The 10,048-nt window shown below is 35.3% G+C and overlaps 1 non-coding gene across 1 annotated transcript; it reads right to left on the bottom strand.

Moving 5' to 3' along the window:
• Window positions 1–1,462: 1,462 nt before the first annotated feature.
• Window positions 1,463–1,569, bottom strand: LOC136225158 (small nucleolar RNA R71). The gene has a single exon (XR_010686889.1). It is a non-coding gene; the product is annotated as a small nucleolar RNA R71 (small nucleolar RNA).
• Window positions 1,570–10,048: the final 8,479 nt, after the last annotated feature.

The raw sequence follows: 10,048 nt of genomic DNA, 5'->3' as shown, positions 1-10,048 counted from the left end.
AATTGACGGCTGAAGCGCATGAGGTTTGACGCACCTACGGAGTTTGAGAGAAAGATTGACGACCCGGATCTCAAAGTTTTCGTTACAATGCTATCCAAGTTTCTACTTCTCTGTTAACTTGTGAAAATTCACATTTCATTAATGATATACCTATTTATTCAATATATTCTTACTGTTGATTATTTTGATATTATTCTGACAAAATGATTTTCAAAATGATAAACTGGTGTTTTTATTAAAACGTTCTATTCCATCTTATTCATATAAGAACTTTGTTGAACACTTGACAGATTTAGTTTTTATGGATGACATGATCGCTGATCGCGGCTTATCAGACATAAAATACTAGTTTGATTAAGGTAGGAGTCACCTCAAGATCAGGGGGATTTCTACGGTTCAAAGCCATTTAATTGAGTATATTGCTATATTGTTACATGTCCATAATCTTACAAAGTTAAAGTTGCTTTCTTTGCTTTATGAAAATAAGTTTTATACCTTCTATTTATTCCAATTACGGAAGTATCTGTCTTGTAATCAAAATTCCAAAACAGAACTGTTCTCTAAACTCGATATAATCCTTCTATCTAATCCTAATTTACCAAGACCAATTCCATCAATTAAAACGTATTTCTTTTATTAAACCTAAACACGTGATTAAACCGAATAAAATAAAGTTTTAGTTAAAAAGCGTTCCCTGTGGGTTCGATATCTTTTATTACTACAAGCGTATACCGTGCACTTGCGGAAATCGCTCAACAAGTTTTTGGCGCCGTTGCCGGGGAATGCCAAAATTTTTGACAAAATTTTAAATTTTTCGTGTTTTATTTCGAATCTAGGTTTAAACATACTTATTTTAACTTTTATAATTTAATAATTTTCATTTACTAATTTATTTAGTTTTCAAATTCTGTTTTGTAGGTAGTTTCGGTTCGTGCAAGATTTCAGGTTCATGCGTAGTTCTTGAAGTTCAGGCATTGTACCAGACCCTATAGACCCAGAAATTGAGAAAACCATTAGGAAGAACAAGAAAAACAAGAAAAACAAAAATAAGACCCCAGTAAAAACATATACCGAGCCAGAAAAAATGGCAGACCCACCAACACTTATGGATTACGCTAGGCCAGGTGTGGCCGGTGTGACCAATAGTATCGTTAGACCTAGAATCACCGCAAATCAATTTGAAATTAAGCCAGCTTTGCTTAATATGCTGCAAAATAATGTAACATTTTACGGGTTACCTAACGAAAATCCTAACAGCCACTTAACAAATTTCTTAGAAATTTGTGACACTTTTAAAATCCCAGATGTGACTGCAGAAGCGATCAAACTTCGCCTCTTTCCTTTCACTTTGAAGGATAGAGCCAAAGAATGGTTAACTTCTATGTCAGTCGCAACTTTTGCCACTTGGGAACAATTAGCCCAAGCATTTTTATCTAAATATTTTCCTTTAGCAAAAACCGCAAGAGTCATAAAGGAGTTAACATCTTTTTCTCAAAATGATAATGAGACTCTTTATGAAACTTGGGAACGTTTTAAAGAACTTCAACATTTATGCCCACACCACCAACTACCCGCTGAACTTTTAATGCAAACATTTTACAATGGACTAAATCCTACAACTAGGGGTGCATTAGATGCTATGTCGAGAGGGCTATTTATGAAGAAAACATCAGCCCAAGCGAGAGAACTTTTGGAGGAAATGGCAATCAACAGCAATATGTGGCCCGCGGAACGTGGACATATGCCGGTAGCAAAACCATCATCCTCAGCCTCATCAGTTAAAGGTATAGTTGAACTTGATCCAGTGGCGATGTTACAAACCCAATTTTCTGCTTTATCGCACAAAATTGACAAATTTATGGCACCACGCGATACCAATGGTAATCCAATCCAAACGGATGTGGACTACGAAAATATGAGTGAGATCGAACAAGTAAATTTTGTCCAAGGGCAAAACCAAACTAATAATCCTTATTCTAATACTTATAATGCTGGATGGAGGAATCATCCTAACTTTAACTGGAAAGATAACAGTAACAATAATGCCAGTGCTAATCAAAATCGTACCACTAATTATCAAAATCAGTCAAGAGATATGATTAGCACTTTATCTTCTAAAATCGACAAGTTTATAGATGCTATCAGTGGAAAAATAAGTAATCACGACGATGGTTTTAAACGGATCGAAAATAAATTCGATCAGCTTATTAAAAACCACTCATCTAGCATCCATAATTTAGAGGTTCAAATTGGTCAACTTGCTAAATCAATTCCATCCCGAAAAGAGGGAAGTCTTCCCAGCCATACGGAAGAAAATCCGAAAGAGCAGGTGAAGGCAATTACTCTTCGTTCAGGGAAAAATTATCAAAGGCCTGAAACGCCCAAAGATGCAACATTACCAGGAACTGATTTACCAAAGTCCAAAAAAGATATCTTAAACACAAATAGTTCACCATCTGACGCAGGTACCAAAACTTTTGTACCCAAACCACCTTTTCCGCACAAAGTCCGAAATAAGGACTATGATAAACAACTTCTAACGTTTTTGGATAAACTTAAAAATTTTCATATCAATTTGACATTTATGGATGCAATCACACAAATTCCTAACTATGGTAAGTTTTTAAAGGATTTGATTTCGAAGAAAATCAGTTGGGAAGGAATTTCATCCATTTCGTTAACTGAAGATTGTAGTTCAATAGTATCAAGTAATTTGCCCACTAAACTCAAGGATCCCGGATGTTTTACTATTCCGTGTAAGTTGGGAGATATTGAATTCCCAAGTTGTCTTTGTGATTTAGGAGCAAGTATAAACTTAATGCCATTGTCTATTTTTAACAAGTTAGGTTTAGAAGAAGATATCAAACGTACCAATATGGTTTTGCAATTAGCGGATCAAACCACTAAAAGGCCATATGGTATAATTGAAGATGTTTTAGTCAAAGTCGATAAATTTATTTTTCCTACCGATTTTGTTATATTAGACTTTGCATATGATGTAAATTGTCCTTTAATTTTTGGTCGACCGTTTATGAACACGGGACGCGCTCTAGTAGATGTGTCAGAAGGGAAGGTAGTTTTAAGGATAGGAGAATATAAGATCGAGTTTAATATGAACAAAGCGATGAAATACCCTATGGAGGAATTCGCTTGTATGAAACTAGATTTAGTCGAGGAATGTGTCAATGATGTAATTCAAAGTGAAGAAATAATTGAACCTATAATAGGTGAGGAATTAGATGATAAGGACCCAGAGCCTTTGATTCGAGAAGATGGACCAGTTCCGCCTTCAATTGTAACACCCCCTAAATTAGAACTTAAAGAGTTACCCAGTCATTTAAGGTACGCTTTCTTAGGAGAAGGCGATTCTCTACCAATAATTATTTCTAACAAATTAACAAGCGATCAAGAAGAAAAATTGAAGGAAGTTGTTAGAAATAGGATAGGAAGTATGGGATGGCAAATTTCAGACTTAAAAGGAATTAATCCTAGTATAGTAATGCATAGAATTCACTTAGAAGAGGATAAGCCACCAAAAGCGGATAAGCAAAGACGCTTAAATCCGAACATGAAAGAAGTAGTCAAAAATGAGATTACTAAACTTTTAGACAATGGAATCATTTATCCGATCTCGGATAGTGAATGGGTTAGTCCAATCCATTGTGTACCTAAAAAGGGAGGCATAACTGTTGTAAGAAATGATGAAGGTGAACTGATACCTACACGAACCACCACCGGTTGGAGGGTTTGTATAGACTATAGGAACCTAAACAAAGCAACTAGGAAAGATCATTTTCCTCTACCTTTCATTGATCAAATGATCGAAAGGATAGCCGGTCATGCATTTTACTGTTTCCTAGATGGTTATTCCGGATTCTTTCAAATTTACATTTACCCGGATGACCAAGATAAAACAACCTTCACGTGTCCTTACGGAACATTTGCATATAGGAGAATGCCTTTTGGTCTATGTAATGCACCAGCAACTTTTCAACGATGTATGACAGCAATATTTAATGACTTCATTGAAGACATAATGGAAGTTTTCATTGATGATTTTTCAGTTTATGGAGATTCTTTCGATGCATGTTTACAGAACTTAGATAAAGTATTGTCTAGATGTGAGGAAACGAATTTAGTATTAAATTGGGAAAAATGTCATTTCATGGTAGACGAATGAATTGTTTTAGGTCATAAGATATCTGAAAAAGGTTTAGAAGTGGACAGAGCAAAGACTTCAGTTATAGAAAAATTACCCCCACCAACCACTGTGAAGGGAGTAAGATCATTTTTGGGTCATGCAGGTTTTTACAGACAGTTTATAAAGAACTTTTCTGTAATCTCCAAACCACTTACTAATTTGCTTATGAAGGATTCAACTTTTGATTTTAATAAAGATTGTTTACAAGCTTTCAATACCTTGAAAACGGCTTTAGTCAGTACACCAATAATATCAAAACCCGATTGGAATCTACCTTTCGAAATTATGTGTGATGCGAGTGACTTAGCTGTAGGATGTGTATTAGGTCAAAGGAAGGATAAGAAACTTCATGTTATATATTATGCGAGTCAGACTTTGTCCGGTGCACAGTTAAATTACACCACAACTGAAAAAGAAATGTTAGCAGTAGTTTTTGCATGTGATAAGTTCCGATCTTATTTGTTAGGATCTAAATTCATCATTTATACAGATCATGCAGCTTTACGATATTTATTTGCTAAGAAAGATGCAAAACCGCGTCTTATTAGATGGGTTTTACTATTGCAAGAATTTGACATTGAGATTAAAGATAAAAAGGGAGTTGAAAACCTGGTCGCCGATCATCTATCAAGACTTGAGGATGAAAACGGTCCCATCGGTGAAACATCAGGCATTCGAGATGATTTCCCCGATGAACATCTCATGCAAGTACAAAGTGTCATATCCCATGGTATGCGGATATAGCCAATTAATTAGCTGCATATGTTGTGCCAGATGGATTGACTTCTCAGCAAAAGAAGAAATTCTTTTCAGAAGCTAAGAAATATTTTTGGGAAGATCCATTCTTGTTCAAAACATGCGGCGATGGAATACTTAGGAGATGTGTTAGTGAGTTTGAATATGACTCTATAATGTTAGAATGTCATGCTAGCTCTTACGGAGGTCATAATAGCATAAGCAAAACAACAGCTAGAATACTTGAATGCGGATTCTTTTGGCCTACTCTGTTTAAAGATGTCCGTTCATTTATTATCCGCTGTGATAAATGTCAAAGAACAGGGAATATAGGAAGGAAAGATGAGATGCCTCTTACGAACGTATTGGAAGTTGAAATCTTCGACGTATGGGGAATTGATTTCATGGGTCCTTTTCCTCCTTCTTTTGGCAAAAATTATATTTTAGTAGCCGTAGATTATGTTTCAAAGTGGGTTGAAGCAATTGCAACCCCGACAAATGATTCTAAAGTAGTTGTTAAGTTTTTAAATTCAATATTCTGTCGATTTGGAGTTCCTAGAGTTATGGTAAGCGACGGTGGTACTCATTTCGTAAATAGAGCTTTTGAGTCACTTATGAAAAAATACGGAGTACACCATCGTATCTCTACACCGTACCATCCTCAAACGAATGGTCAAGCAGAAATTTCAAATAGAGAACTCAAATGGATACTTGAGAAAATAGTTTCGTCTTCTATAAGAGACTGGGCACATAAACTTAACGATGCATTATGGGCATACCGTACTGCATTTAAAACACCTATCGGAATGACACCTTATAGATTAGTCTATGGTAATGCTTGTCATTTGTCGGTTGAATTAGAACATAAAGCATATTGGGCTATAAAAACCCTTAATTATGATTTGCAAAGCGCAGGGAAAAAGCGTTTGTTTGACTTAAACGAGTTGGATGAATTACGCTATTTGTCCTACGAAAATGCAAGAATTTATAAGGAAAAAATTAAAAAGTGGCAAGATGCCAAAATCAAAATTAAAAACTTTAATGTTGGGGATAAAGTCTTACTTTTTAATTCAAGATTAAGGTTATTTCCAGGTAAGTTAAAATCTAGATGGACTGGACCATTTTTTGTTGTTAAAACATTTGATTACGGAACATTGGAGCTAGAAAAGTCTAATGGCGAACGATTTAAGGTCAATGGTAATCGTTGCAAGATTTATTTCGGCGGAGCTCCAATTCAAGCAATTGAATCCGTGGATAAATTTTATCAAAATCAATTTCTTTAGTTTTCATGTTTTTAATTTATAGTTTTTCTTATTTTATCTTCATCATTATTATTTGTTTTTCTTTTTAATTTATTTATTTTTATTTTTATTTTTATTTCCTTTAATTTTTATTTATTTTTATATATTTATTTTTGTGTACAAATGAGTTTTGTTCACATTAAAATTTTAATTTAGTCATGTTTTGAAAATTTCATTAAGTGTTAAGTGTTATTGCGAAATTAATTATGCCGAAATCTCAGTTGAGATTTTCCATGTTTCAGCATTTCGGAAATCTCAGTTGAGATTCCGAAAATCTCAGTTGAGATTTTCTGTCTTTTTGCATTTGAGATAACTGTAAGGGATTACAGTCTTCTTTCTTTAAAATTTCTGTCAGTTGAATCAAAGAGGTACCACTTTGGCACCTTTTTCTTTCTAACAGACACAACCTTTCACTTATAGGCTTTATATATTCCTGTAGGATCAGACTTCTTCCATTTCATTTCATCTTTCTGAATTTCTTTCTCAAATTCTCAAAACCTACAGACTCCATTTTTCTTTTCTCTCACAGACATGACTAAGTCTTTGAAAAATGTTCAAAAACACACTTCTTCTCAAAACGGGAAAGTTGATATCTCCGATCGATATGGTGCATGGTTTCCCATTTATAACCATGACGAGGGGAAACGCTTTCTGCAATTCAGATGTGCTCAATTCTTTGGCATGATGTATCTGGACGAGTTTCTGAACGAGGAACTCAGGATAAGCGAACACATTGATCGCTATCTGACTAATTTGGGTTGGACCAAATTTGTTTCTATGAAATTTCCTATTATTGAAAATTGGGTTCTGGAATTTTTCTCCACCGTTAGGTTCATCAACAAGAGACGTGTTCGTCTCAGTTTTCGTTGTGAGGGGGAGGTATTCACTTTTGGATATCCAGAACTGCATAATTGGTTTGGATTTCCACCCCGAGACACAACTCATCACCATCCTGGAAGGGATATGACTTCTAGAGATATATGGAGGATGCTAACAGGATTTTGGCGATTCAATCCACGTCTTGCCTTCAAAAAATCCATTAATTCTAATTCCATGCTGTATCTGCATAAGTTCCTCTGTCACAGCCTTTTTGGTCGAGTCAGTAGCAATATTGTGAAAGATACTGATCTCTATGTGTTGGGCGACATTTTCCAAGGCAACTCAGTGAACTCCTCGAAGATTCTAATGGAGGGGTTAGTTGCTGCTTCCCGTTCAAAGAAACGGAAGATTGGATTCACCAACATCATTTTTGGAATAATTTTAGGAGCCAAGGGAACCATTTCTGTCCCTTGGACTGATACAGAACCATTCCCTATTCTAGACTACGAGTTCTTGGAGAACGAGGGGCTTGTCAAACGAGTTTTCCGCTCTGGTCCAACATTCCTTTCTGCACCAGAGAGGCAAGTCTTCATTCAAACGAAGATTAATAGGGCCAATGCACGTCGTCTGTCAACTACTTAGGGATATAATATGCGTTTCTGTTTTGTTTTATTGTACATATGAGTGTTTATATTTTTGTGTTTATATGAATAGGATGTTTTTTATGTAATATGTAATAAGGTATTGTTTATGTTTTTGATAATAATAAATAAAAGTGCATTAATTCTTTAGTTTATTTCTTTTATTTAAGGAACAACCTTTGGTTTTCCTTTAATTTAATGTTTCAGTTTTGTTTATCTCAGTTTCAGGGATTAATATTCACATTAATGTCACTTAATTCTAAGCGAAATTGGTTTAGAAGTGTTAAAATCAGCAAAAACAGTCCCAATTTTACCCAGATTTTCCAAAATCTCAGTTGAGATTACGAATTCTCAGTTGAGACAGCAGAGGACAAAAATTCAACAAAAATTCATCCCCCTACCTACTTGCTGTCGCGACTGAGATTTTGAAAATCTCAGTCGCGACTTGCGACCTACAGGGATGGGATTTGGGCGAATTTTCCTTCTTTTCCTCTTCCTACTCTAAATTAATTACCTATTCCCCTATCCTAATCAATACTTATTACTTACACCTATTTCAATCACCTCTTTTTACACCAATCAATCATCTTTTCTCTTCCCAATACCAAGATTCACTCATCTTCCCCATAAATCTTTACCCTATTCATCTTCTTCTTCCCCAATTCACCACCATTATCCTTTATTCTTACTTTCATCCTTTCATATTTTCTTCATCTCATTCACCCAATTTCACAAACAAAAGAAATATACCTAGACAAAAGACCGTTGCAAATAAAGCTAAGGCCACCGAGATCAATCGATTACGGGTTCAATATGAAGCACCGTTCGATATTACGACGGAAGCCGAAGGACGCAAATATCGTCGGTTTTCTAATATCCTAATAGAGTTCATCGACATGCTTTTTCTTGACATCGACACGGTAAACACACTTTCTTTTACCGAGCGTATTGATGAATTTCTTTCCGTTCTTAGTTGGAAACGATTTGCTAGTATACGTTTTCCTAGTCTTAAATCGCATATTATTGAGTTTTTGGTTACTCTAACCTATGACAAGAAGAAAGGAGTTATCTCTTTTCGGAATGATGGAGTCCGTTATGATGTTGGGTATGCGGCCATGAACCGTTGGTTTGGTTTTCCTACTCGGAATTTTTATTCAAAGCCAAAGCCTTTTGATTCACACATGGTTTGGAATTCTTTAACCGTTTTAGATGTTTTTAATCCAAAGAATACATCTAGTAAGCTACTTAAGGATGATTGTATCTTCTTCTTTCACAAGTTTTTATCATTTTCCTTATTTGGTCGGGTTGAAAGTTCAAAGGTGCAAGTTCGTGATTTGTTTGTGTTGGATAGTATTTTTAAGGGTTTGACCATTGATAGTATTGAGATGATATTTACTAATTTAGTTCGAGCTTCCAAGTCACGTAATAAGCAAGTGCCTATGGGTAATTTAATTACCAGCATTGTTTTGGGTGCTCGAGGTGAATTAGCGGATTATCAAAATATGCCTTATGTTGGTTTACCTTTCTTGGATCTCACGACACTTCAAAGGGCCAATTTATTGAAGAAATTGGGACCGCCCGCTTTTATATCTTATGCAGATCGCACAAGACGTGTTTTTGCTACCATGAGTAGTGAAGCCTCGGGTTCTCAAGGTTTAGGTGCCCAAGATGATGATGAGGAAGATGAAGAGGAATTTGATGAAGAGGAAGAGGAGGAGGAGAATGTTGATGTTAATACCACCGAGCAAGCAAATGTGGAACCAAATGAAGAAGAACATGTTGGATGGCAACGTGTTTTGACACAAATGAACGAGCATAACCGTCACATGAATTTGCGGTTAGATGAAGTCGTTGCCAACAATGCCGAAATGAGTTCAAGGATCACTACATTGAGTCGTGAGCACAAATCTACTCGTCGTCGGTTGCTATCTTTCTTCCGACGCTAAGGAGTTGAGACTACGCCTTCTCCACCACCTTCACCTTGATAGGTTTTATCCTTTCTATCTTTAACTCCTTTTCGTTATTATTATTATGTCTTGTTCAATTTGGTACAATATTTAAAATTATGTTTGGTACAATTTTCTTTATTATTATGTTTAAATGTTATCGTACTATATTTTTCAATTCTAATTCGTATGGTTTATTTCGTACTATTTTTCATGTTTTATCGCTTTTTGCACCAATGAGGACATGGTCCAAATTAAGTGTGGGAGGAGGTATTTCATATTCATTTTTAAGTACGAATAAATGCAACGAATGAGAATGAATGCTATTTATTTAAAGTATAAATGCATGTTTTTATTCAATTTTAAGTAAAATATAATATGCAACATTTTGCAAAATCAATTGCA

Source organism: Euphorbia lathyris, chromosome 3, assembly GCF_963576675.1.
Source record: "Euphorbia lathyris chromosome 3, ddEupLath1.1, whole genome shotgun sequence".
In the NCBI taxonomy this organism is placed as follows: Eukaryota; Viridiplantae; Streptophyta; class Magnoliopsida; order Malpighiales; family Euphorbiaceae; genus Euphorbia; species Euphorbia lathyris.
This window is presented reverse-complemented; position numbering and strand designations above follow the sequence as displayed.